The 27122-nt window shown below is 43.2% G+C and overlaps 1 long non-coding RNA gene across 1 annotated transcript in view; it reads left to right on the top strand.

Moving 5' to 3' along the window:
- Positions 1 to 27122, top strand: part of LOC134559702 (uncharacterized) — a 39341-nt gene that overhangs the window by 3181 nt on the left and 9038 nt on the right. Inside the window, exon 2 of the long non-coding RNA XR_010082569.1 lies at positions 25535 to 25632. This is a non-coding gene — a long non-coding RNA (uncharacterized LOC134559702). The remainder of the gene's footprint in view (positions 1 to 25534; positions 25633 to 27122) is intronic.

The raw sequence follows: 27122 nt of genomic DNA, 5'->3' as shown, positions 1-27122 counted from the left end.
ATTTTCATCTTAGTCTTTGGGAAGGAGATTGCTATCCTCAGATGTCAATCAATACCTTTCTAAAACTAACCTAAGAGAAAAATTGAATATTTAATGAAATTCTTCCTTTTCCCTTGTTTGTCCTCCACTGTTCTGTGTGAACAATTTCAGATTTTCTTTTTGAATCTCACAGCCTACAACATGCAGTAATAGCTCATTCATTATTCAAGTAAATGTTTCAGTAACTGGGTTAATAATAGTCCTCATAGCTAAGTACAGTAGTCTAGCTGGTAGAGTTAAAGTTCCCACAGTGCTTTGGTTTTCCTCAGTCTGTGGTAATATTCCCAATAAAGCCATTCATAGAAACAACTGTGTCACAGCAGCTTATGTGTAACACCCAGTGAATTATTATAACAAGATTTGTTAAAAGTGTGGAGGAGGTTTGTAGTAAGATAGTTATCTGAAAACAATCTTAAAAAAAAAAAAAAGTTGAAAGCTCTCATTTCAAGGTATGTTGCTTTCTCCACTGCAGTCAATTCCAAGAGCTGCTGCAGTTACAGTAATATCTGAAGGCAGTTTGTGATTAAAAGCTTAGACAATTTTCCCTCACATAAAGCAGAAACTGAGGCACCAACACAGGGAGAAGAGCTGAATATGGAGCCCACGTTTAAAAATGGATCTAAGGATAATTTTCAAATCAAATACGCCAGTGTGTAGAAAATAATTAGATTAATAAAGCACAAGAATCTTTATAATTTGGCAAGAACATACTAGCATGACACACCTAGAAGTAAATGATAGTTCTCCTGAATTCATAGAATTCTCTGAGTTAAAAAAAGTAATACATTAAAGCAAGATGATGGATATAATTTATTTAGAGTGTTGAAAAGCTTCCGATAGGATTCTGCCTGTGAGAATATGAAAGAAGTCTGGTAACAAGAAAGTGAGGTAAAACCTTGTCCTGGATTAACAACTGCTGAAGAGACAAGCTGGCAGTGGAAATAAGTGTCTGAAGCCTGAGGCTGAAAAATATTAAGAGTGAAGAGCCCTAAGGATGTCTGTAAGGACTATTTTTTATCTATCCATGTGCAGGTGACTATGTTGTACATACATTACACTGATTTCCTTCAGTTTCTATGAGGATCTGTTTACAGCAGACAGCAAATAAATATGGACTTTGAGATAAGGAATGTATCCATTAGGTTTTTAATAGATTTTGTATGTCTTAAGACAGATGTCTTAAGACTATGATCATAGTTTCAGTGGATTTGCTAAGTACTGCATTTCCTAATAACACTGAGAATTTGATGAACAATGAAATGTCAAAATATGCAGCTGATAAAAGCTTGATCAGAAAGGGAAAGCTGCAAAGGATTGTTTGAAACACCAGACAACTCTAATACCACCAGTGGTTGTCCTAACATGATGGCACATGAACTTGAACTAAAAGGTAATGCATTTGAAAGAAATTATTTAAACCGCTCTGACACACTGATGGCTTCTGAATTAACTGTAATCTCTGGAGAAAAGACCTGAGCATTATTGTGAACAGCTCAGTGAAGATACTAAGCAGCAGAAGCAAAAAAAGTGTGCCTGAGACGCTGCTGCGAGGGGATGCATTAAGAAGAGAATCAGAATGTGCCTGCCCTGGTGCGCAGATGTGGCTGCAGGTGTAGCCACGTGTGCACTCAGAGGGGGCTCATCAGCCTCCTTACTGTGTGTGGCTTGAGATGCCACATGTACAGCGTGAACCTGCTAAAAGAACCTGTGAATAATTCATGCTTCCCAAGTGAGGAGAAGGGCTGAGGATGATGAAGTTGGTCACTTGTGTCTCGGAGCCAGCCAGTCCTCCTGGCAATGCACCAGAAGTTGAGAGAATGGGAAGGTTTGGGATGGCATAAGGGGTGTCTGAGCACACGGACTCCTCACCAGCATTGAACCTGCTGCTCCTTTTCAGGATATTTCTGAGTACTTCTGCCAGAATTTGCCCCTCTGTCATTTCCAACAAGCATCATGGTCCATCTTGCCTCTCATATTACTAATTATTGTCATACTTATGGCCCGGGTGAATAAACCCATATGGAAAACTGAAACAGTGCCAGTCAGGACTCATGAAGGGACCATGAAAGGGAGGGCTGGGGGATGAAACTGCAGGAGAGCAGTGATAGTGAGCAATAAGGAGAGGAGGCAGGAGATGGCAGAATCCCATGAAACCCCCCATCCAGACTGGATAAACCCCTCAAACAGCCTCTCTTCAGCAAATTTTTTCTCTGTCTCCAGGTCTGTGGCACACCAATACCTCTAGCACATTGCTTTACATCTAGTTCCCATTTAAGAGAGGAAGCCTGTAACTCTGGTTCAGTTGCAATTTCTCTGGCTTTAACACAAGATAACCTCTGCAAAATGCAAACTGAAGCATGGTTATCTTTGCTACCAGAAGGGCTAAACACTTCATTAGGTTTTTAAATGAAAGCTTAGTTTCTGGAGAACACAGTCAAATCTGCAGGAAGGACCTAATTCTTCCCACATTTTCATGAGCATAGGGGATCAACATCTTTGCCAGTCAGACACTCTTGCTCTGCCTGTCCCAGAAAACAAGGAAAAGGGGAAGCTTGCAGTTACAAGATGACATTTTTAAAGCTGACAAAGAGAACCATGAATAAGTAGGGTAGAGTAAACCTGTAGAATTCACTGAAGAAAGTTTTTAATGTATTCTGCAGGATTAGAAAAGCACCAGACTTTTATAAAAGTAATGTTTGCACTGCAGTAGTTATAGTGGCTGCAAATGATGTTAAGACCCAAAATGTTTTCTGTGGCCTGGCATAGTGGGTTGGAGCCAGAGGGGCAGTAGCAAATATAGCAAATATTCTCTTCTCTGTGACCCTCCTCATTTACCATGAACCTCGTCCCAGAGTTGTTTGCTGTGGCCTTTCTCTCTGGTAGCAATACTGCATGAAAATCAAAGTTTTTTTCATTGAAAAAAGGAAATGAATTTTTTCATACTGTATAAACAAAATGGAAAATCTGACTCCCAAAGTTTCAAAAAAGCAAAAAGAACCCAACCAAAAAGCAACAAAATTTGCACATATCAGGTCATGATACGTGAGTGGCTGGTGTCAGCAATGCTGAGAATGGCTTCTGGAGCTGACAGGACCTGCACAGAGTGTTCCAATAGGCACGAGGAGGCACGAGCAGCCGCTGACACCAAGGAGAGACTGAGGAAACAGAGGGAAGGGCTAGGAAAGAGAAAGCAGCTTTACATTTCCCTCTTCAAAACTACTTTGAAGAAGGCAGAGAAAAGCCTCTGAAAGAAGCTCAAATAACCCTGGAAATTACAAGGGAGGCTGGATTTCAAAGGACTGCTGAGAATGAAGATCAGTAGCACCAAGGAGGACAGCTCAGTCCTGTAGTAGATCAGGCAAAGGCTTCACCATGCTGGATTATTTCATGTTTTGCCTGTGTGTTAACTTGGAGGGCAGGATTTGGTGGGACAGCTAAAATATCCAAACAGCTTGAAGAAAGTAGTATGTGCGAATACAGCTTGGAAGCAGGACTCAAAGCAGTGCTAAACTCATTGCAGAAGTAGATGTGCTAGAGGGCTACATGCCCTGGCAAGTCAAGGCACGACCCTGAAGAGGGAAGAGATCAAGGTGTGTGCATGTATGTTTGTGTGCAAGACAGTACAGGCCTGTACAAGGCTGTACTAGCCCATAGTTAAGCAATGTTACTAAGAAACATAGATATGGTTATTGTTTTAGCTTATGCTTGAAGGGTATATAAACCAGCAGTGTGGTTAATAAAACTGGCTTCATGATGAAAACCATGGATACTCCGTCTCTTCAACTGACTGACAGTGGCCACTGGCCAAGTAATCATGATAAAAACATTCTTTTGTAAAGGTTATGAGCTTTTCTCTTCCAGAATTCCAGGAACCGGAATTAGCAATACATGTTCTCTCATTATTGATGAAAGTGACAAGAGATTGTTGGAGACAGTGTGCTAGATTAGGGAGACCCATATTCCCATAGATCATCAACAAGGATATCTGAAACCTCTGAAACCCGAAGTGTCATAATTTAGGAGCTGCATGTGCCCTTTCCTTTTAAAGCAAGTGAGACAAAGGGGGAAATGCATTCTCCTTTAAGTTCTTCAGGAAAAAAAGCTAATGAGATATTGACGTAGGACCCCACTTCAAAGAATAACTCAAATAAAACCTTGTAATTGAAGCTGAGTTAATGGGAAATGTCATGCTGGCTTTCATAACACAAACCATTCACCTGTCTCCATAATGCCATACCCCATCAGAAGATCCAGTGGTGCAGTCTGGTAATGAGCCAACATCACACAGCCACACTGCTGCTGGGTGTACTGCACAAGGTGTCAGCATCCTGCCAGCTTATTCCTTGAATAGGCATGGCTGATGTTTCCAGGAGCTGTAAGACATCTAGGAGAGTCGCCAACAGAGAGCAAAACCAATGCTGCCAGTAGCAGGATGGGATAGTGCCAAATTAGTACAGAAGTTCCTGTTTGTGCCAAATAGCTTCCTAATTACATTGTGATCAGCAAGACAAAACTGTGGCTCTTTAAAAACATATGTCTGTATTCACAGTGGGTCTTCAGTGCAGAAGGGGAATTTAGATGCAAAATGGAAGATAGGAAAGGATTATTTGTGTTTAGATGTTTCTGTGCTTCCGGGACTCCAGTCCATAGGATTGATGCCTTCACTCCAAAGAAATCAAAGAGGACAAAGAGGAGGTGGGATCTGGCAGATTAGAAACTGGTGAGGCTATTTAATGTATGGGCACACATTGAAACAGGTGAGTCTGGCAGGTACCTTCCCACTGAACATCAAACAAAAGCTGTTAGTGTTCTGTTTGTCTGCTTTTGGTTGAATAGCACATGTTCCAAACATAGCACTGGACCTCTGGGCCCAGTTTGTTTGGTGTTTTTGATTTCAGTGTAATTTTCATATGAATGTAGGACATATTTCTAAGAGCTGGGTTGCAGAAGCCTGAACTTGATAAGCTGGTCCAAATTACAAGGATGCATCTGATTCTCATTAAAAAGAGGATGCAATGGCTTTTGGAACAGATAGTGGATAGGACTATATCATGGGGGATTTTACAAAGAATGAAAAGTGAATCATGTTGTATAGAAATAATTATTTAAATATGTGGTAAGTAAAATTTCAGCTGGATCCTTTGAACTTGTTCAGACCTTCTTTGAGCTCCTCTAATGGGTAATGAGGCCACCATGCAGCAGAGTGATGAGCAGGTTGATCTGTACATGGGCTTAAGCCTCTGCCTCTTCCTCAGGCCATTACCCTTGGGGGCCAAGTACATTTCGTATCCAGCAAAAAAATATTTGAAGAAGAGAACATTTGAATATATTGACTGCTCTGTGGATTTGATGGGTAGTTACATTGCTTTTAATGCACAGTGAGCTGTGGTGTAGATCTGTGCTACAGTAGCTACACTAGCTCCCTTTTCAGACTCCCAAAAGTCACACTACAGCAGAACAGATTTTCCCACTTTCAGTGCCTTTTATGTGTGGGTTTTATGTGTAGCTGCTCCTGCCCCACACACCTACATATGGTTTGGGCAGTGTTTAACAGCTGGGTTACAGCACATGGGCACCTCTGAGATGATCATGCAGGTTCTCTCAAAATATGAGTATTTTGAGAATCAGCAGCACCTAATCAGGCTGGAGCTTCAGTCTTTTCCCACTTGTCCACATATCCTTGGTTGAAGTGGCCTGGTCCCTGTTAGCATGTGAAATAACTACATGACTGGGATAAAACAGTAACAGTGCAGGCAGAAATCAATCTAAGGAATGTATTCAGTATGGCATTTTCTATTTCTGGGTACACAGGGTTTGTGCAGGACTGCTTGGACATAGGTGTCATTTAACACACCCAAAAGAACATTTTTCCAGTTGCCATTGTGCACATCATTCTGTGAGGCATGTATGCAGATCCTTGTAGCAGGTCCATGCATACAAAATAGCAGATTTATTTTATTTTATTTTATTTTATTTTATTTTATTTTATTTTATTTTATTTTATTTTATTTTATTTTATTTTATTTTATTTTATTTTATTTTATTTTATTTTATTTTATTTTATTTTATTTTCCTTTTGTGTGTTCTGGCAAATTTTGTCACTGTCAGCTAGTATGAAACTATCTGTAGTACAAATTTCTGGGTCCTGCATGACTAGAGAAGGTGAATTCAGCAGGCCACCACTCCCCAGACCCAACGTGTAGTGCTCTGACAACCTGTTTTCTTTGAGATTTCAGGCATTCCAATATTGTGGGCCATTAATTGTAGAAATCTCCTGGCTTCTGTTTGAGGAATAAAAACAATTTGCTTCAACAGGAGGTAGTCCCTTCTGCGATGCATCCAGCTGGCCACAGCGGGGATCAGCCTCGTCGTCTTTACGAGCAGGATATGTTCACATGCCGAAGTCAGCAGAAACAAAATAGATGACACATCCACACTCTGAAGGCTTGTATTCCCAATAAACCCAAGCAGAAATAAGACAGGATGAGGAGCCAGGTCCAAATCAAGCATTTAATTCAAACATTTACATGCCTGAGATCAAGCTCTTGGATTAGGGATTAAATCCCTAAAATGTTTAGGAAGGCAGGAGCTGCCTGTGAATTGTCTCTTGGATATGTCTGGGGACATTCTGTGACATCTGTTGTACAAGCTTGGGTTTGTAAAACCCACATGCAAAGCAGTGGGTTTAGACCAAACTGCTGATGTCTGAAATTTTCACTCTGCTGGATACAAGACATTGCCAAATCTCCAGCAGTATCTGTGTCTGAGACTGTTTTACTTCTCATCCCACACACCTTGAGCTGATTTTTATTTGGACAACTTCTTGCTCTTTATACTTTGGGAGCCATATATCAAGGAGAATCTGCTCAGAAGGAGAGGACAGGGATTCTGTCTGTTCTCTGATCCTTAATGCAGTTTTCATCTTGAGGTGATTTAAGTCCTGCTCAAAAAATCTGACATCAGTCATGCACTCTCAGCCAAGTGAGGTTACTCAGGATTTATAGCATTCTGTTGTGTGACCACTGAATTTAGAGTACTTTTGTGAGGAAGATGTTTGCTGTTGTGATTTGGGGACATTTCTGTCTCCCCCTTTTTCTGTGAATTTTGTGTCCCTGCATCCCTGCACAGAAAGCAGTAGAGCAGAGAAGCTCAGCAGTGCTTTAAATACCCACAGGGCCCCAAGCTACCTTCTCTATATTCTCTTGGGTATTTTTGGGCAGCAATGTGCTCCTCACAGGTCATTTCAGAATTTCTACTGGAGTTTCTTGTAGCCTTGAGGAATGAAACCTGAAGTCCTGACCAAAGAAAGCCACATAAGGCTCGTGCCTGCCTTGTGCCTGAGTGTTGGGCACGTCCCAAGCTTTCCTCTGGCCCCACACAGCTCTAGAGTGACAGCTCTGAGGGTCCTGCACAGTGTTGGGACAGAGAACTCCTTTCAGTGGTGCCTGGAGGACCCAAGGGTGACCCCAGATCACTGCTAGGGACACTTTCTCCTGTTTTGAACTAACTGGAATGGACTTCCTCCCTCACCACAGTGCTGAGTTTGAGGAAAAGCCAGTGTCAGCAGCTGTCCATCACTGAGAGACAGAAACAGCCAGAACAGGCCCTGAGATGGACCTCTGTGCAAATTTGGCATTTCAGCTCTGAGTTCAGTGGGGAACAATTGAGAGGTCTGCATGCTCAGTGGGTACAGCATGAGAGAAGGTGTCCTAGCACTGGGAACTTGGTGCTTTCATATCAATTCCAAACTGGCTCAAAGAGGTCGATATCTTTGCAGCAGTTATCCACCTTTGGGAAATCTTGTGTGATACAAAATTCCAGAGGGAAGAAGTTATTACACTGTTGTTGTTGGAGGACTCTTATTGTTGGGTGAAGCTGTTTGTGCCAGTCATGAAAGATAAGTCCATGCTGTGCTGCTACAGCTCCCTTGCCACACAGAATCTCTGAAAACAAGGGGACTTGAGGCTAGGAGTGGGGACTTCCCCAAAAACCAGTTTTGTTGGTTGAAAACAAAGAATGATGATTAAATGGACTATTTAATATATTTTCCATGGGTTGAGTGCCTCTCTTTTCTATGCTTACGATATTTTAACCTTCTCTGCTCACAGCACCCCAAGTACATGTTAACACTCTTTCCTTTGGATGAGCTAACAAAACATCTTCTCTGAATTCCCCTCAATCTGTGTAGCTACATTCCTCCTTGACTTAGTAGAGCTCCAAGACACCATTCCACAGATAACTTGCCATGCAACCTGTGGCTGTGTGTAAATAAATGTGTATATATAGTGTATGTGGTGTCCTCTCTAAAGGCAGAACTGTACATGTTAGAGCTGTTTAGAACCAACAAGAACTTGGTAAATTGATGGGGTTCGCACTTCATTTTCTTTCTCCTCTCTCCATCAGAAAGAGACTAAGTAGAAATTGCTCATTTAAGCAAGGTTCCTCCCTATTGGATCAATTCTTTACTCTGGGGGTTCTGTCTAAACTGCAAGTGAAAGCTCAGACCTGAGGTCGGTGCATTTGTGTAAATTAGGCAGCCATGCAGGAGCAGAGCCTGGCCTGCCAACACCCAGCAAGGGGGGCAGAGGGGGCAGTGCCTGCCTGTGGGCATGAGAGCAGGCAGCATTCTCCCCCAGGCAGGATGAGGCTGGCTGGTGCCCACAGGGAGGTACAACTCTGCAATACCTTTCCTGTTCCTTGGGATTTAGAAGCACTGACAGATCTTTTCTTTCCACTTAGAAAAACTCAGCTAACAGTGAACAGTGAATTCTAAACGGGCCCATTCCACATTAATTGTTTTTCAAAGGACTTTAACTATTTGTTTGAAGCCTGATACTGCTTTTTGTCACCATCCTTCCCCTTTCCCAGTCCTTTGCAAGGACTTTCCCTGCCCTCACAGCAGATAAAACCAGCCAGCTCCAGTGCCTGCCCTGTGGTCACCCAGAGGTGTGCAGGGCTGAGCTCAGAGCTCCGTCTCAGCCGAGCTGCACGGAGCTGGCTCAGCTGGCTCAGGCCCAGGATGCAGCTTATCTGCCAACAGGGAAGCCACCCATGGATAATGGAAAGTGACTGCAGCAATGGAACGTGTTACAAAACTCCTACTGACTTCAAGGGAGCTGACCGGCAGAAATCACTGTGTACTTATACTAGGGAAGTAATCTGGGACAGTAAATTAATCTCAGCAGTCGTAGCTTCAGGGGTTCTTGAAGCTATTTTGTGCAGTTTTCCTTTGCATGGATTTTTTTGCTATTAAATTTGTAAGAATGAAGCCAAACTTCTCTCAAAATGCTTGTTTTTGGAATGTCCAGAAAAATAGATGAAGCCAGAGTTTAGTCTGACTCCCACCTGGAAGCAGAAACTGGTCCATGTCTGCTGAAAACCTTGTGACTCTCTTCAAATTTGAATCCAGCTTGGCCTGTGATCTGTATCTGTGTCCACCTGTCTTCAGGTCTCAGTACAGAAGATCCGCCCCACTGTAGTTCAAGGGTAGAACAAGTCAAGCTTTGTGTATGAGCTGGACCACCCATAACATCAATTGAGTCAAAATGCAAATAAAATAGCCATAATCACAGCAAAGAGTGGAACTTCTGGTTTCCTCTTTAATCAGAGATGTGTGAAATTCAGGGAGGAAAGAGTAGCATGTCTACATGAGGCAGGGAGCACACATCTAGTAATTTTACTTTTTGCAGTTTAAAGGGGGCCCAGCCCAAGCACTTCCAGGGAAGATCAGATTTGTGTCCAGACCCATACTGGTATTCTATATTTGAGCATCAGTGGTACAGAAAACAACACTCGTCTTTTAAAGTTGAATTTCCAGTTGTGGTGCTGTGAGGACCAGCTCTGTGATGAGCCAGAGAAGGGAGAGGAAACCTTTTGTATTTCTGTGAATTATCATGCAGCACCAGGAGGAAGTGGAGGAGTGCTCTGTTTATAAAAGTGCCTGGGCATGGGGGCAATGGCTGTCCCTCCATGGCTGCAAGGGCTGTCTTGGCTGCAGCATGAGCTGGGTTGCTCTTTAAGAGTTGTCCCTCACCTCTTTCCACTCTCCCACAGAAACCTCTCCTGGGGCAACCTCTATCCTGGCAGGAAATACAGGCTAGGGAGAAGATGCTGCTTTCCCTCTCCCCTGCCTGCTTGGACCAGCCCAACCCCTTGCAGTGCAGTGACTGGTAGGAGATGCTTCCAGAAGTGCAGGTGGCACAGGAGGGGAGCACAGCCACAGCAGGGACACCACTGCCCAGGTGGGACACTGCCAGGGCAGCCTCAAGTCACTTGGGACAATTCAGCTCTGGAGCTGCAGCTTGGCAGACACAGCCCTGCCTGCAGGAGCCACCACAGGCAGCTGCATCACCATGAGGAACAAGGTCCCCATCTTGACCGAGCACTTGAGAAGTAAACCAATCCAGTCCTTCCTTCTCTGCCCAAATCCATCCTCTGCACTTCCAGTTTGGAGACTGCCTGGCTCCCTCAGGGCTGCTGAAAGCTCTCTGGTTTTCAGGGACACAGCTGTTTGTGACCTGACAAAGGAACAACAGATCTGTTATGCCTATTTTATATTTTCATCGGCACTAGAACTTCTGTGACAGGAGAAAGGGAAGGCCTTACTTCCTAAGAGACTGAGGAGTGAATCACACACTTGCATATTGTCACTGGTATGGGTGGAAAATGGCCACAAGAACCTGCAGTGGAAACAAAATGTACTGTGCTGGAAACTTCTGCTTGCTTTCACCTGAGAACTAGCTAAGATCACATTCTGCCAGATCTGGTTTTGCCTCAGCACTGGTAGAAGTTTTATTGCTTGTAGAATTAAATACAGATTTCAGATTGCTTCTCTTAGAGCAGTTTTTTCTCTTCATGCTTCCTTGGCTGCTCTTAGAATAATGCTAGTGGTCGGATGCACACATTGCAACAAGCATGAAGATTTGTAATCTTCTGTCAGCAAAGACACTTTCTTTTCCCCTCAGAAGTTCCCACAGATGATGCTCTGGCTTCCCCTCTTGTGTTCCTTCACCAGTGAGTCATCTCCCTGTCTACCTCATCTACCTCATCTACCATACAGCAGATGATGATGCCTCTCTGGGATACTGAACATGAAACCAAAGTGCTTTGCAGAATCAAGACGACACGAAAGTACTTTGTGTTGACTTGTTCAAAGATTTCCCATCTCTTTTCGTTTTCCCCCCCTATGTGTCTCTTACTGTAATGCTAATCATATCTACAAATTAGCCTGGTTTGCAGACTACCTTAACTTTCCATTGACAGCCAGGCCAGGGAGGTGCTTTCAAATACCTTTCCCACCTCTCTGCAGTGGGAGAGAGTGATGTCAGCTGGGGACCAGGAGAAGGGTCAGGGAAGGCAGGGAAGGGGCTCATTTGAGCAGGGCTGCAGAGAGGTTGTCAGAAGATGAGATTTGGGAACACACTGCTCTGAAGTCTGCGTACTTCAGTGGAGGATCTGAAGGGACTGTGACAGTAAGATTCAAACCTGAACACTGGTGCATCCACACCAGTGTCTTAGTTAGGGCCAGGAGCCAACTTCCAAAGCCAGTCTCCCAGCAGTCCTCCTTCCTGTGCCTCCTTTTCGCCTGTGGAGTGGATCTGGAAGAGATGAACCCATGTCTTTTCAGTGAAACACTTGAAAACATGCTCTGGATGCCCACTGTGGACAAACACACGTTCAGTCCATGCCGTGCTCCAGTTAGGACACTGTTCCTGTGGCTTGGCTGCTCAAGGGCCTGAAATTTAGGCAAAAACTAATAAAGCATCAAACCTGCAAAATGGACAGAGGAACAGTGGCCAGTGCTCCACTGTGCATCATACAGAAAAAAAATTAATTATATTTGGAAATAAGACCATTTGTATTCAAAAAAGAGTCTTTAAAAAAGTTTGTGAAGTGCCATATTGCTCATGAGAGAGTTGCCAGTACAAACAGAGCTGTTGAAATGATGCTACATATATTGCATATGAAGTTTTTGTATGTTAGAACCTTTTTAGTCTACTAAGCAAAAAAAACACCCCAAATTTATGCAATATATAGATTACAAGTATTTATATATATCATGTATGCACATAAAATCATCTCCCTGTGTATGTTGTGATTTCAAACACAGTGGATCTATTATTCACTCATGCTAATCTCTGTAAGGGAACACACAGATTCTGTAACGTTTCATCCCAGTACTTGCTTTGTATACAGAAACTGTAAAATTACGGATGTATAACCTGAAAGCAAATAAATCTTAGTATCTGAAACATAAACTTTGTTATTCCTGCTCTATCTTGCTCCAGAGGACACAGGATCATGAAAAGCAGTTATAGTACTAAAAGCTTAATTATTCTTTACTAATTACTGGATGAAATACATTAAATGTCAAGGGTGTCTGTAGTAAAAAATGACATCATGTATGATATAATTAAATACACAAAGCTATGTTTAAATAGCTGTACGTGTCTGGCTAAACCAAATCAACCAAAAAATCAAAGACAGTATTGACAAAGGTCCTTAAATCACACGGTTGTGTATAAAAGTTTTTCACAGAAATTATGTTAAATTTGATTACAGATGTTATGGTGGGTTAAGGTCTATTTTGTATTTTTATAATTACTCATTTTTATTTCAATGGTAATAAAAGCCAACGATAATGTTATTTTGAACAGTTGGCATATTTGAGAGGGTGATAAAAACGAGTTGATCAGTGTATAATATTACCTTGTGATATAGATACAGCTATGGGTATAAAGTTACCTAAAGGCTCTGGGAAGAGCTATCTAAATCTAGGGTGTGACCACAACCATATTTTGTGTCTTCAGAAATTATAACCTCGTGTGGTCACATCAAAGTGTCTTAAATTGGATTTTCTTGATGTCAGCATAACTTTAAAACGTTTGTGCAGTCTGACCAAGGTGTAGGAGAGCCTGTGGCAGGGCAGGAATTCGCAGTGGCTCCAGGGGTAGGTTTGATGGTCAGCTGCAGCTTCTCCCTTCCTGCAGCTCCAGAGAATCTCAGCGTTGCCCTCACCGACAACTTTTCTCCCAGGTTTCAGGATGAAGCAGACATCACATTAAAGGAGGAACTCACATGATGTAAATGCTGCCAGACCAAACAGGAGCAGCGTGAGTGCAGCGCTACTGTAATGAAAATACTCAAAAGAAGTGTCATAACTCAAACAACTCTACGTTATTAAATAGCACAGACCTTGAACGACTTTTACTACCCAGTGACCCACCCAGGCTTTAATGTCAGGTGTTTTCAGCGGGTTTGAGCCGAGGAAGCTCCGCCAGCGCGGCTCTGGGCTGAGGTGGCCGCGGCAGTGCGGGCGCAGCGGCAGCAGCCTGGATGGAACCGAGCTTTGTTCCTTTGTTCCCCAGCCCCGCTCCCTGCCAGACCAGCCTCCGCGCAGCCTGCTCGTGGCTTTGCTTTTTCCCTCCTGCTTGCTCACCTGCAGTCTCTGTTCATATTGTTTTATGGTTCTTTAGACAACGCGTTTTAACAGCTAAACATAAAAGCCACTGAGAGCATAAACAGGAAACTTGTGTTTAGGTGGGAGTGCCTAGGAATTTTATACTGCTGACCACAGAGGCCATGGGAGAAAGGAAATAGGAAAAACACTGTAAATACCTGGGTGACTAATGACTTGTGCCGTTCATCTGGCTTTTGAGAACATGAAAAGTTCACCCTTTTCCAGGCAAAACAGCGCAAGGCCGGCACAAATTATCTGGCCAATACTCTCCGTGCCCCCTCGCTGCCTGTGTCCCTGCCCCGTTCCTAAAAGTCAAATAAAGCCACAATAAATGGTGGCCCGGCACTCGAGGCTGCGTGCCCTGGCGGCCGAGGCAGGGAGGGTGACACGCGAGGTGCTGCTCGCTCCCCGCGCTCGCACCGCCTAAGAGGATTTAGATGAAAGAAACCAAATTTGCAGCCCCTGTTTTGTGTGAGGCAGCAGCAGCTGGAGTTTGAGGGCAGCGTGAGGCTTTGTCCAGCTTTGCCTCTCCGGCTCCTGAAAAGGTTGCCATTGTTCCCGAGGGGCCTCCGCGGGGCTGCTCCTGTGCCCGCTCCCTTTTATCGCCAGCAGCAGGGCTTGGGAGAGGTTTTGTCTTTTGCTGACAGCAGCAGATTTGGCCGGTCGGCAGCGCTGGGTGGGATTTCAGGTTGGCCATCTGCGCGGGGGGCTGGCAGAGCGCGGCTTCGGCCACCGGGCCTTCCCCTGCGGGGCCGCTGCTGCTGCCGAGCCCACGACATCTGCTCACCTCCGCCGGGCCTGCGGCTCCGCTTTCACTCCAAGGCCGGGAGGTTTCTCACACTGGCAGCGTGACCCGGCAGAGGAGGGAGGAAGGCAGATGAAGATGCTTCCGCAGGTCACGTTTTTGGGGGAGAGCAGCCCTGCGGGAAGGCACGGGCCCTCAGCACATGCAGCCCGGGAACACCACCCGCAGCTCCGGCCAGCGCTTGCCTCAGTTTCCCGGGGAGCTCAGCCCGAAGGGTTAGTGCTGCAGGAAGGGCAATGTGAGCTCCAGCAGGATGGAGGGAGCCCCTCTGGCGTCCTTTATTCAGTCCTTGCTGCTTCTCTCGCACAGCACAAAAACTGACAAAGAACAACCAGTCCTCTTTTCATCAAGCTCCTATAAAAACCCAATAACCTGCAGGTAATACTGATGTGCCCAGGCTACTTCAGAGAAGGCCCAGCACAGCCAGGGATGTCAGTCCTGGGGCAGCAGCTGGATCTTGCTGAAATCAAGTGTGTTACTAAATAGGGGTGGAATTTCACTCATGGAAAGTTAAGCACATCTGTAAATATTTCTCTGAATCCAGGCTGGGGTTTCATCCACAATGAACTTGTCGTTTGATTGCTGAAGTGATACGATAAACCATGGCAATGTTTGGCAGGGCACCGGGGAGGGCAGCTTTGTTGATAGCCAGGCGTGATCACTTCCAGACTGTGAACGCACTGAATTTGAGCGACAGAGATGCATGGATACACTTGTATGTGTATGTTACTTGATGTATACATGTATCTAATACTTACAAACAGGTGTGGATACAAATTGACTCCAGTTTATAATAGCATAGTTACTTATAGTTACTTGTTCCTGTGGAGTTATAAAAATATGTAGTGAAGGTTGCTGTGATCGTAAAACAGATTTTTTTTTCCTCATGAATATTGTAGCAGTAAAAGATGCCGGGCCATCTAAAATCTCTTCTTTTCCCAAGGGCAACCACTGACCAGGAACATAGCAGTAGAAGATGTCCAACACTGAAACTCCAGCCCCATCTGGGAGGACCTGCTCGGAGCCTGTCTTCTCAGCTGGCCGTGCCTCACCTGCAGCGAGCACAGCCCCACCGCGTCCAAGGAAACCGCTGAGTGTTTCTCAGGAAGGTGGAACACGGCGCAGCTGAGCGGCAGCCCCGGTGCCAAAGGCCCCGAGGGGCTCAGGGCTGGCTGTGGGCGAGGCTGAGCCTCCCCCGCCGCAGCCCGGGCCGTGCGGGTGCCCCCGGGCCGTGCGGGTGCCCCCGGGCCGTGCGGGTGCCCCCGGGCCGTGCGGGTGCCCCCGGGCCGTGCGGGTGCCCCCGGGCCGTGCGGGTGCCCGGAGCCCGGGAGGGCACTCTCGGTAACCGGGGAAGGAAGGACAGCGCTGCCTCCTCCCCGCCGACCGCCTCAGCCGGCCTCACACCACGACCCTGAGGCTGTGTCCTGAAGACTGCAGCGGCCAAAGCATTTCTCAGGGTTTTACGTCTAAATCCCTTCTCCCGCACAATACTGAAAAGGGGCTCTGACCCAAGACTCTGCTCGGTTAAATACCCGAGCTGCCAAGCCACAGATTTTCAGGGATTCCTTTTGAAACTCCTCCACTTTGTACAAAGCGATTAAATATTCATTGGCACGGGGACTGGGAGCCGGCCTCCTGGATGAGCACCCCCACGCCGAGCCGCAGAGCCCTTTTCATTGCCATCCTCTGAATATTTAATCAGCTCATACAAAGCGGAGCGGCTCCAGCGGGGAGCCCGGGAGAGCCCCGGCAGTGAGGGCCGCTGAGCAGAGCGCGCAGCACACCCGAGCCCAGCGCCTGCTCCAGGCAGCACATGAAGGGCTCGGGCACTCGCTCAGCTATTCACAGCGGAGGATGTGACACTTCCTTTCACTTCTCCCCCCCACCCCGTCCTTCATTCCTGTTAGATGTGGTTTAACCATCTCAGAGTCCAGCAGGAAGACAGGATGAGGAATGCTTCGTTTGTGTCCTGAAAACTGTACAAAATGAATGGATAAAAATTTGATGAGAAGTTTTTCAGCCGTTCAAGCACCTCTCTTAATAATTCAGATGTTTGATTTTCTTCTTTGGTATGCAGTAAGGATTAATGCACTTTGAAGATGATATAGAAACTTTAGTCTCCAGAAAAGGAGAAAAGCCTCAGATTTAAAAAGAAAATCCCACATAGGAGTATGACATTATTACGTGAGCTTCTATCCTCCTGATTCTCTTAAACTGATGACTGGGACAGGCTTTGCACTGAAATTTCAGCATAGAGAGATCTTTTGCAGCCTACCTCTAATAAACAAAGTTCACAGCGGAAATGCTGACAGGCTGTGATCAAAGCAGCACCCTCAGGTGTTGCTGTGATATACTGCTTGCTTACTAAAACACAGCAGTTCAAACAGCCTGGCTGTATTTAATTGGTATATATAGTATTTCCAACTCGGGGAGCTCAACACCAAAAAAGGTTTCTCTTAGATCTTTCACTCTGCCATTGTTCTGCTATTTGCTCAGAAGAAATACATTTAGGAGACCAAGTTTTGGGTTACATCTGGAACAGGGACCCCTTGGACTATCCATAGCATTGCCTTGAACTTTGTAGGAGGCTGCCTGTGAGCACTCCTCTGCTGTTTCCATTCACAAGTCCATGCTGTCCTCTCCCCACCTGTGGGGAGCAGCTCTTCCCCAGTGGACTGAACATCTTTACTTCAGTAAAGATCACATCTACTGCAAATGGAAAAAAACGACACGGACAGTATAACATGATGTAGTTGTAGTGTCTTTTAAGTATTAGAAAAAGAGAAAAATATCCAGATGATGAATTCTTGGATTTACCAGTCACCGTTCAGGACTTGCTAGTGTCTGGAGCAGTGCTTAGCTCCATACTCAAAGTTCACAACCCATCCTCTGGAATTCAGATGTACGTCTCAAACTTTGGCCTAGCCTGACCACTGGAGATACATGCTCATATATCCTTGAGGAAGAATATTTTTTTCTTGCCCAGTTCTCTCACAACATCTGCCACAGTCTCAGATCCTGGATCTCAGCCTCAGTCTTCTTACTGGAGGAGCCCAGAGCCTCACCACTGTCATATCCCTCCCTCTTTGGTCAGCCAATTCCCACTCCTAACCAGTTGTTGCTTCTTGGTTCCATTATCTGTTTGTTGTTTTCCTTTAGTCAATTTTTTTCCTTCTTTCCAGCTGCCCCAAAGAATTTTTTGTTTACACTGCCTTAGTTCTGGCAGTGATGTTTTGTCCCAACCTGACACTGACTTTGAGCAACCAATGTTGCAAAAATCCAATTTCTTTGACTTTGGATGGAGTACATTCAGGCCATGGTAAAGATGATGGTCATACCAGCTTTGTGCCAGGCAGGAGCTGAGTGGACAGAACATGTTCAGTCACTCTCCGGGACAAACAGCATCTTCCTCCATCCACTCCAGCAGTCCTGAGAAACTTGCATGTGTGCCCTAAAGATGGGAGCTATGGATATATTAATTCCTAAATTAAAATGTCTCTACTTAGCATGGGCAAAGCAGGTTTTATTCCAAAAGTTTCTAACTGGACCTAAATGAGAGATTTTTATAAAAACAGCAACAGGTATTTCCCAACAGAAAAGGCCACTTTGCTCCTCCCCTGCATTTTCAGTCACTGCTACAAACTTCTGAGAAACTGGGCCTTCTGAAAAAAAAGTTTGTTATCATTTTTTTCAGTAATATGAACAAAACAAAATATTTTCTCAATTCTTGTTCCCAGAATCTGCTAAACTGTTTTGACATTTTTTTTCCAAAAATTCTGCCTTAGGCATACACCTGGAATATAAAATATCATCCCAAGTGGTTAAAACTTGACAATGTGTCAAAATGTGATTTTATAATAGGAAATATTGTGAAAACATCATATTATGCACTATTAGACCCCCCCATTAAAAATATTTCCTTATGTGTAGCAAAGAGGCTTATACAAACCAGCACTTGCAGATGTAGTCACTATTTCCTAGTGTGCAATCCCTTAGTAATTTTGACTTTTCTATACTACTGAATGCAACAAGATAAAATTAATGAAATAATCCCTTGGTGAATTTATTCTTTTAAATAAAAGCTTGCTTTGAATTATGCTGTAAAAATGCATCTTTAAATCAACTAATTTCCATTTAATTAAACAGATATTAGTTAAAATCAGCAGAGTGGACTTTTCAATTTTTAATTGTGAAAACTCTCTCCCAGGCTGAACTCTTTTATGCCAAGTTTCTGCGTTGAACACATTTTTATGGTCTAGTTATAAACCGTAGAAAAACAACGTTTATAGGAAATGTTGACACAACCTTAAATAAAGTGGTGCTAGCTGACACCTCCATATTTTCAATTTGGGGATTTCTACTGGGAAAATATAAACGCTAATGCAGTAAAGGAAGCCAACTATAATAAAACCCTCATAGTCTTCCTGTTCACCACATGAAGACCTACTTCAAAAAGAACCAACTCAGACTGGAGATGAGTAGAAGTTAACGGCATTCCTCTGGGGATACTAAAAATTACCTGCAGGTTGTTCAGCCTTACAGTTACTTGCAAGAGTTCAGTTTAGCTAAAGTCACATGAATATCAATCCAAAAGGAAAAAAAAAAAAAAGTAAAAAGAAAATGAGAATGTGCATAAGCTCAAAAAAAGGGTGCTAGTCCATTTATATCCTTCCTCACACAACATAAAAAGAGGAAAATAGACTTTATAGATTCTAGAGAAAAAAATACAAGTACACACAGGGGAAAAATATAGAGATGAAAAGTGAAAAGTGAAGTTAGCTTTCCTATCTGTATCTTTTAATTCTGGCTCATCTAAAATGAATGAATAAAGGAAGGGCAGGGGACTCTGCTTAGCCTTATTTTTGAAGATGTTGGAAAAGATTCATGAGCAAAGATCTGGATGATTTTCAGGACAGCTTCTGAGTCTTGGTGACAGAGATTTGAAAGTGCTGGGTTGCTGATCCTGCCTCAAGGATAAAACCCAATCATATTAGTGATATTGTGGATGCGAGATACAATTTTGGAGGAAGGATGTTGGAAAAGGTGGCAATTTCAGAACTTAAATATGAAATTCAGAATGATATCTTAAAGGAATTTAAATTGTTCTAGCCTGGTTGCCTTCTGTGATGTCTGGCTCTGAACATGAGACGAATACAATGGATGGCATTTCCCTTGATTTAAGCAATACTTCAGAGATTATTTCCTGTAGCACCCTTGTAGCCAAACTGGGGAGATATGGACTAGATGCCTGGATTTTAAGATCTGTGATAAACTGACTGAATCTTCAGGCTCAAAGAAAATTAACCAATGGTTCAGTCTAACTAATAACCAGTTGAGCAGTTTACTGGATTTAACAGTGGGGCTGATGGTGTTTAATGTACCCCTTAGTGATGTGGACAATAATCTATAATGCACTCTCAGCAGATTTGCAGATAATATCAAACTGGGGAGGGTGATCAGTATTCTGGAGGGCAGAGCAGCCATCCAGAAGGACAACAGCAGGCTGGAGAAATGGGCCATGGGAAAACTCCTGCAGTTCAACAAAGGAAAGCACAAAAGCTGCCCTTGGGATGAATTAACACAACACAGGAAGACAGCTGGAGTCATGCTGGCTCACCAGGAAAGGAGATGGCAGTCCTGGTGAACAACAGGTTAAACATGTCAGCGGTGTGCCCTCGGGGAATAAGGTCCCTCTGCATACTGGGCTGTAACAGGAAGGGTTCCAGAACTGACTAATCTCCTACAGAAGGGTAAAACCAAGGGGCCAAAGGAGGGGATTGTTCTCCTGCCCTTGGCAATCATGAGACCTTGTATGAAATAATGTGTCCAGTATGGGAACCCCTGGTACAGAGGAACACTGATACATGGTGGAGTCCAGAAGAAGGGCAGCGAGACGCTCAAGGGGCTGAAGCAAGAGGCAATGAAGTGAAGCTGAGAGAATTGGCTTTGCTGAGCCTGGGGATGAAAAGAATCAGGAGAAATATTACTGTTGTTTTCTGTTACCTAGGGAATGGTTGTAGAGAAGTATGGGACTGACTCTTGCTGAAGCTACATAGCAGGAAGATAAACAGGCAACACAAATGTAAGAATGTGAAATTACAGTTGGACATATGGGAGAAAAGAATCCCAGCAAGAACAGTTGAACAATGCCCAGGTTACCCAGAGAGATTGTAATAGCTGTTCTTTGAGATACTCAAACCTCAGCTGGCCACGTTAACCATGCTTTGAAGAGCAGATTGGGCAAGGTGATATCTAGAAGACCCTTTCAACCTGAATGGTTCTGTTTCCATTTGCTATTTAGAAATCATCCTGACTTGCCAGTTCAAGGGGTGTCTGGGAAAACCAAGATTTTCCAGTGTCACTTCTGACATTGACTTGCTCAGTGGAAAAGGAGAAAGTGGGAATGGTGACACCCTGAGCAGCAACCTGCTGGCTCTCAGACTCCATTCAGATTTCTCCTTAGACAAACTGGCTGCTGATAGAGCTGGATACTTGCATGCCTTTGAATGCCCAGCCTTATCTGTTTTTAAGGAAAGGTATGCTGAACTCTCTAGCAACATTAGAAAGTATTGGCCTGAGTTTTTCTTTAGTTGCTATCATACCTAACCTTCACCTCTTCAGAGGCAAACACTAAAAAGTTATGTAAAAAGCCAAACTGAATCATCCTGGTAAACAACACTGACCTTGTCTTAGACCTGAAATGACCTACCCTTATATAGCTGTAACCCACTCCACTTAATGCAGTTAACAAACTGGAGTCGTTTGATTCAGTGAGACACTTGCTGCTTTTACCATCACTTTTGTCTTGTCTAATTGTCTATTAAGATGGTAATTTGGGTTACACCCCAATGAAGATCAGACCTACCTAACCTTCTGCAGCTCCCAAGAGACCTTTCACTGAGGCTTCTCTTTGAGCAGAAGAGTTTTGGATGATTGGGTTTTTTTTAACCTTGCTAACATTTCAGCCATTCTGGCAGCAATTTATATCGTTTCTGCCTGCTGCCTCCTTCTTGTTCTGTTTTCCCCCATAGGTTTCACAAGATATCACAGTAACCTTGGCAAAAATGTGAAATCTACTTTAAGGTTAATGCTAAACTTCTGTAGTACATTATTTCAAGGTTTAAAAGAAAGATAGTAGGTTCCAGTATGTACCTGTCAGTACTAAATGATTGCTCATTTCCTGTGAATTGGGAATAAAGTAATAACATACATCTGGCTAGCCAAAACATGTTGCTTATTTCTTTTTCTTCTCTGAGCCATATCCTTTACCAGCTGTGAGACATCACCATGCAGAATCTCCAAATACCTTTGAGAAAAATTAAAACAAAGGAACAGAGGGCTGGAGGGGACCCCCTGTGTCTTGGAGCCCAGTTCCCCGCTAGCCCCAGGCCACATCACACGATGCCTTTCCTCAGCTGTTCTCACTCCATCTTACAAACCCTCTCCTGCCCCCACACTTGCATTGGAAGCCTGCTCTCCCCAGCGCTGACTGCTCAACTGGCTACATAATGTCTTTCAGCTTCCAGTTAAAATACATTCATGGGCAGTTTATGCCCATTTGTTCTTGTGCCAACACTGTACTTTATCTTCAAAAGATCTTTCCCTTCCTTGATGTTTAACCTCCTAGTATATTTATAGAAAGCAATGACATTCTGTATCAGCTTTTGTTTTGCTACACTAAATATGTCAAGCTCTTCTGGCCTCCTTATGCAAAGTAAAATTTCCATTCCCTCTCATTACAACTTTCCTGCCCTTGTTCCCAAGTCATTTTTGGCCCAGGGGCTGTTGCTGGACACAGTGATTCTGTAAAGGTTTCATCAACTTATTTTATTAGTTGCTAACTATTTTCTTGTATGAATCAAGCCTGAAGAGGACATGCTAAAAGGATATACATCACTAAATGTACTAAATACATTGAAAAAATCCAATTAAGGACTCCTTTCCCTTTGTTAATGTAGTATTTCTAAATGTTAGGTGATTGTAGGTTTTGCAAGACAGTGGAACTCTGATGATGGATCCTGAAGCACATCTTAGAGCCTAGGAAAGCAGGTTGAGGTATGAAAACATCAGCCATGGAAACGCAGTGATTAGAATAAAAAGAGTCCAGGAGAGAAGTGAAGTAGGATTTATTACTGCACTGCAATGGATGATAAAGGAGGTGATTAGAAATTAACTGTCAAATTCAATTTTTTACACTCTTCTGGCCTGACAAACACTTGAAACATAAAAATACATATTTACATAAATAAAAATCTCACCCTGTGGCATTTTCACATCTTCCATTTGAAAGCATAAAGGATGGCAACTGAATATTTTTTATGCTACAAATACTGTTTGATTTCCGTGTATCTCCAAGTCAGAACTATAGAAAAATGTAACCAGCATGATTAAGTGGAGAATAGAAGATCCTTCGTGTTTTTCCCCACATGCACTCAGTCTTCTCAGGTCTTGAGCTTACTTAATGTAAAAGTTTAAATTTTACATGCTCATTGTTCATTTCTGAGGCATGACCTGAAAAAAAGTCCCTGCGGGGGGAAAACCCGCAAAAACAAAAGGTCTTATTGATTGAATGTTAGTATATAGTCTTTTATGGAATGGAATTTCAATGCACATATTGCTTATCATGATACTGAAATAACAAATATCTTCAGTCTTTCACAGCAGTTCCAGAAATTTAGCATCTCTTTCACTGTTTCTGCCAGCACTGAGCTGTGCCCCAGTAGAGTAATTTTCTTTAGTGTAACACACCACATAAATATCATCATTTTATCTGATGGCAATGAATCTTAGAGGCAAACAGTTCTTTTTCTAGCCCTTTCATATTATATTCATAAAGGCATGAGGGCAGCTTGAATGATTAAACATTAAGCTGAAAGGCAGCATTTGGTAGAGACCTGAATAGGGACCTCCCTGCTGGATTAAATGTAATGTTCTCCTTGCAGAAAATGGCTAACTCGGCTGCAGGCAGGAGGTGAGCTCCACTGCTCTCTGTGTTCCCAGGGAGGAGAAATTGTGGTTTGTGCAATTTTGCTCTGTGTAAGAAGCAGATTCCCGGTCATTGTTCAACTGCAGTTGCATTAGGCAAAGTCTTTGTACCTCTTCTGCCCTTTGTGGTTCTCTAGACACATGAGAGTCATCCTTCTGCATGCAAATCTCTGTGTTTTGAAGATATTTTTCCTCTGTGACCTGCCCACAGGACGGGCTGAGGCTCAGATTACAGATGTATTCAATGGGTATTAAGCTCACACCGGTACTTTTTCAGGCAGGAATGACCTCTTGAATTCAGAGCTATAAAATGCAGCTACTGTGTTTACTCAGTTAGGGGACAAATTGTGCTCCCCAGGTTGATTGTAAACCTTTTTGTTTTGATTATACTGTGTTCTGGGACTGAAATGGCTCACCCTCCTGGGGTCTCTGACTGTGTGAGACTCTCTTGAAAAATATGACTTGATTGGGTCCTAGTTCTGCATAGAGACCCCTCCAAGTCTCTATGTTAGCTCAAGCACAATGTCTGATAATGGAGAAAAATCAGCTACAGTGAAACAGAGTTTCTACATGAGGTCGTCCTTTTTTTATTATTCTAATACCTACAAATGAATCCATTTCAGGAATTGAGAATAATTCTCTTGAAGCAATGAAGTTTATATAGCCAACATAAACAAACCTATGCCTGCTTCATGCCAGGAGAGGAGAGAGGGGGAGATATTTCTTTTGCTACCAACATAGGCTCTTTCGCTTGAGTAGTATTTTTGGCAGATGCTACCATATTTAACTTTCCACAATGGCACTGTTTATTTAAGGCCAATATAAAACATCCCTGGCCCTTCTCTTAGATTTTTCAGTCCCTTGGTTGACTTTCATGTATCCTTTTAAGCACATTTTTTTGGTGCCTTTGGAATCACTGCACAGTGCCTTTAAACAAAATACTTCCAAACAACAAGAACTCCATCTTAGCAGGGTGAGAAAATAACCTGTACATGGGCCACTGCTCATGGATTTCACTTTCTGTTCTCACCAGTAGTTCAGAGGAACAAATAAGTGCCAGACCAGAGGCCTACCTAACTTTGTCACCAACAAAGATCAGTTGTGATTATTTAGAGGAAAGTGTACAAAAAACCATAGTGGTTCTTTGCCTAACACGCACTTGAGCTCTTGAAAATCATTTTGTCCAAGACTACACTGTTTTCTTTTATCAGACTGACCTCGGGGAAATTTAATTCCAGTTTTTGCACTCTGACTATTTGTGGTGTAGAAAATATATTTGCAGCTGTAAATCTTTCTCAGATTTGCATTTGATTTTAAATCAAAGGTGAAAATGTAGCGGCTAAAATGAGTTTCAAATCCTTATAAGAAGTTTACTAGGTCCTTAGGGACAATGGCTTATGGTCAGCCCAACAGCCACTGCTTTTTACAGAACATGATTACTTTTCACCCCTGATTTCAGGCTGAAGCCTCCTTCTCTGCACGAGTGCAGTGGCACCATTTCTTTTTGTACCCATTATATCCAAGTTACTGTCTCTGGCTTCACATGTGCCAGAGCAGAGCTATGCTCCAGCCAAAGCCACTGCCTAAAAACATCACGTGCTGGCCAAGCTGCCACAGGTCCTGAGGAGCCACCGTGGGCTGCCTGCCACGAGGCACTGTGGCCACAGCCTCAGGACAGCTCTATCCATAGGAGCAGGCTGCTGCTTTGGAGCTGGACAACTTGAGCAGTCAGCACTCCCCAGCCTGGCAGGGACAGCTGGGGAATGCAGTCTTCAGCATTCTTGCCTCTTCAAGCAAATGTTTCGGAAATGGCTTTATAGTGGCCTACTCACATCCTAATTTCTCTCCCAGATGTGTTATTTCTGCTTAACAGGACTTACTGTTGGTATTTTGGTAAACTTCTGGCTACTCAGAGTTTCTGGTCATGCTTTTCTACTGCCTTCCCCAGGTAAGAATATCACCTAATACTTTAATACCCCTTAATACCACCACCATTGTTTTCTTTCCTGTGTTGTCCCCAGTGGGTGCCAAACACAACCCAAACAGCCATCTGCAGAAACAGTGTCTCCCAGAGGAGGTGCAGAATGTGCACAAACATGTGCTCTGTTTTCCTAAGGACACCTGCCAGAATCCTGCTGATGCACCAAGCATAGCAAAATATTTGGCACAAGCCATGTGTCCAAAGATTTCTCTCCTTGTAGGTAGTGGAAAATATTCCTTTCTTAATATACTTCATTTTTTTTCAGGTTCTCTCTATTTAAGTGAATGGTTCTGCTGTTCTCTGCTGTGGTGTCCCAGGTCTCTCAGAGCACTTATCCAGTCTCATTTTCGCTCCTGCCTCAAGGTGAGTGGTGTGAACCATGGTTATGCTGCACTCTCCTTGCTCTGTCCTGTCCTTCTGAGAGTTTCTTTTTTTCTCAGAAGACTTCCCCTAAATGTTTTTCAGTTTTTTAAGTCCTTGGGCTTTCCAACACATGCATCTTCTTAAAGGCACTAAGACTTTTTAACTCATTAATGGATACTGCCTTCACCAATATACTCATGACTTGTGCTGAGGTGGTGGCATGACTGGAATATTAATAAGGGAAGCATTAGCTTGCTCAAAAGGACAGGAAAGATTAAGATATACTGCCCTGCATTCAAGGGTACACAGGTGTGCTGGGAGATCCAGAACGTGGAGGAATTTACTATCTCTGAGAAGATAAATGGGGAAAAGAGTATGAAGGCTTTGATTGCAAGGATTGCAAAATATTAAACAAGGAAGACTTGAGGGTTTTTGTGTCCAAAAAGCAGAATCAGCCAAGGGACAGGATATAATACTAATGTGGGATTTTAAGAGTCCAGGTTCTCCTTAGTGAAAGAATGCAACAGAACGCCAATGTCCAGTGAGTTCCTGGAATCACTGGCAATTCCTGTTTAAAAAAGTGTAGGGTTTTCCAGATTTGAAGCTAAGCAGTAAAGAATGATGTGAGAATGTGAAGGTGAAAGGTCAGATATGTAAGAGTAGCCTTGGAATCACAGGGTATATGATTCTTGGAAAGGCAAGGAAGAAGAGAAAAAAAAGATGATGGACTAGAAGTGAGGAGGCTTCAATAAACTAATAGACAGCAGTAGCTAAGTGAACATAAGCATCAAAGACAGCTGCAAATTCCTCAAAAAAATGTTGCTAAGCATATATTATTCCACATGAGAGAAACTACAGGCACTGTAAAAAGAAAACAAACTGGTTAAGCTATTTGCAAAATATGGCCAAAGGAAGTAAAATGAAACACTTGCACAGCATAAACAACACAGAAAATAGAAGGGAAAGGAGCTGTGATGGGAAATGAAAATTATTCTCAAATAGATAAAAAATGCCATAAAAATGAGAGGTTTGCTTTTTTTAAAAACCATAGATCAGACTATAGCAAAAAAATTTACAACATTAAGTAATATTTTCAGTGGTAAAGTAGTAGAAAGCTAGCATATATTGTTTGTGAGTAGGGACATCACAGATTTTACATCAACGGAGGTTTTTAGGAAAGACAGGAAACTGTCAGAAGTCATCTAGAAATAGTTCCTATTAGTGGGTAAAGCAGTGGGCTACCTGACCTCTTGACTATCTTCCTAGGCATTTATTCAATTTTTATAGAACTGTACCTCATTTATTAATCAACTTTGCAATTGTTCACATGCTCCCTTTATGTGTATGTTCATCACATAAACGCTTAAATCTTGCCTCTTTACCACGTTCTTTCTGTGAACTTTTAATACTAAAACTCATAGTAGTCCTGCTTTGGTTAGTATACCTCTAACCTCCTTAAATATTGGAACTCTTCCACTTTCTTTCCCCGA

This window comes from Prinia subflava, chromosome 1, assembly GCF_021018805.1.
Source record: "Prinia subflava isolate CZ2003 ecotype Zambia chromosome 1, Cam_Psub_1.2, whole genome shotgun sequence".
NCBI classification, from domain to species: domain Eukaryota; kingdom Metazoa; phylum Chordata; class Aves; order Passeriformes; family Cisticolidae; genus Prinia; species Prinia subflava.
This window is presented reverse-complemented; position numbering and strand designations above follow the sequence as displayed.